We start from the raw sequence: 2,425 nt of genomic DNA, 5'->3' as shown, positions 1-2,425 counted from the left end.
TTTTGTATTGAGATGCGTTTATTTATTAAAACACTCACCCTGAACTTGCTTCCTGACTCTCAGCACATCATGAATCCATAAAAAAACATTACAGGAGTGCTTCTGAACATTTCAACAAATTATCTAAAAGTGAGCAGCAGATATTCTTCTTTTGGAAACACATTCCCAACACAGCTACAAGAGATTCTTCCCGAGATACACAACATTGCACGGAGGAAGCGTCTCCATCTAATCTAATCTCTCCCTCCATCCCTCCCCATCGATCCCACTTCCTCCTCCTCCCTCTCTTCTAGTGACCCAGTTGGAGATGGAAAGGTACTTCCCCAGACCACATGCAGTCTCCTCCATCCTCCATCCATGGCCCACACAGACAAGAAGAACTGCGGAGAGAGCGCTCATTGGTGGACAAGTACTTCTCAGAGGAGAAGCACAAACACAGCTCCCTACAGCATCAACATCAACCTCATCCTCCCCAAAACCACCCATCTCTGCACCGGCCTGAACCGGCCCAACAAGCCCCAGCAGCACCACCAGACCCATCTCCTCCAGCACATCAAGACAGAGCCTTGGTTGGAGGTCCCAGTGTCCTGCTCCATCCAGACCCTGCCTGACTTCATGTCTGTCTTCAGCATTCCCAGGACCGGCCAACACTATGTTTATCAAACCCGGGAGCATGGCCACCAGCGGACACCCAGTTTCAGATACCGAGCTGCATATTGGCCCCCAACAACTGCAGGTCTACCAGATGCTCATCCCCGCCAGCGGAGCTGACCTTACAATGACACTCTCCCGCAGCAACCAATCAGGGACCAGCGGAGCCGGCAAACGTGTAGAACCATGCTCAACCTGAACAGTGTCTCCTTTTGATAACGGTGGGTCACGGCGTGGTGACTCGTTGTTTGCAATGCCGGAGCATTTCTACCACCACCACGCCAAGGTGTCGCCCAGTCACAGCCCCACAGCCTACCTCCCTCACCCCCCAACTCGCAGCCGGGAAGTCCTGAGAACCAGGCTGAGCTGCTGACCACTCCACCGCCCTTCCAGGCCTCTAGCAGACTGGGGGTTAAAGGTCACCCAGATGTCCCACCACTCCATGCTTATGGCCCACGGTCAATGGGTGCTGACAGGACCCAGGTACAACCGACGGAACAAACCTGAGCTCGAGAAGAGACGGATCCACTTCTGTGACTTTCCTGGTGAGCCTCCTGATTCTGGATGGATAGATGAATAAATTAATGAATGGATGGATTGATGAATGAATGAATGAATGAAATGAATGCACCCACAGTGCCATTTAGACCATTGGATATAGATACTTTGCAGGCTAATGCCATACAAAAACGTGTTTGGTCAAAGATACAGAAGATGCATTTCTTGATGCTGCTTGTTTGCTTACCGAGACGTGCTGAAATAAATATCCTCAGGAGGCCAATGTTGAGTACTTCTCCATGGTATCCATTCAGTGACACTAACATCAATTTTCTCTCCTTGTAGGCTGCTCAAAGGTTTACACAAAGAGCTCTCACTTGAAAGCACACCAAAGGACACACACAGGTAAGAAAGAGTAACTTCCTCTGTACAATTACACAAATAGAAATGTACAGACTATAACTACTCTTCTCTGAAGATGGGAAACGAGGTACAACACAGCTATGGAAAGTTTAGGCACTAGTGCCTCTACTGAAGAACATGAGAATCAAGCCTGACAAGGACAATGACCTTCCTCAGGTGATAAACTCGAGGCACAGATTCATTCCTTTAATTCAGCATCACTCTTCACTGGGGGCAGTCACATCCAAGCACAAAAAAATCTGTTACATAATTGAAGCCATAGATACAGTTTATCATAGCACACTGCTCTTTATTACGTGGGCGACAATTTTAGTACTCATCACTGCATTCTCTACCAGAAAGTTGGTTGGCCTCTTTGATGTCACGTAGGTTGATGCTATGTTTTAATTTATACATTTTACAAAAAGTCTCACTCTACCTAAAACTAAACTTTAGATATACGAGTTGCCACACCCAGTCTCAGGGATGGTTAACTCTGGTCTCTTAGTCTCTACTGAGTAAGCTTAGTCTGACGCACAGATTCATCAATAGACTCTTAAAATAAAATTCCACCCCAAAACAATATTTTGCTATTTGTTTCATTAGTCCATTGTTGACATTGTCCCAAAATATTTTCCTTGTCAGCAATCAAATTTAAGATATGTAACTTTCAAAATACAGAAATCATTCCCCATATGATGCAAAACGCAGAATCATATGAAAAAGGCGAACAATATCCTTAAACCAAGCTGTTTGGGCCAACGACAAGCCCTCCCAACTCACCTTAACCAGTGTGGGCTGAATAAGGTACACAGAGGGAAACGCATAAAGGAGGGTCTGAGGCCACTGGTGTGTGAGAGCTTCCGCTCCCAAC

General features: G+C 46.5%; 1 pseudogene; it reads left to right on the top strand.

The window, feature by feature from the left end:
- Positions 1-332: 332 nt before the first annotated feature.
- LOC135537900 (Krueppel-like factor 5) lies at positions 333-1,564 on the top strand (annotated as a pseudogene).
- The last annotated feature ends 861 nt before the right edge of the window (positions 1,565-2,425 follow it).

This window comes from Oncorhynchus masou, unplaced genomic scaffold (genome assembly GCF_036934945.1).
Source record: "Oncorhynchus masou masou isolate Uvic2021 unplaced genomic scaffold, UVic_Omas_1.1 unplaced_scaffold_8699, whole genome shotgun sequence".
Classification (NCBI taxonomy): domain Eukaryota; kingdom Metazoa; phylum Chordata; class Actinopteri; order Salmoniformes; family Salmonidae; genus Oncorhynchus; species Oncorhynchus masou.
The sequence above is the reverse complement of the archived record's forward strand: the minus strand, read 5'-3'. Positions and strand labels throughout refer to the sequence as shown.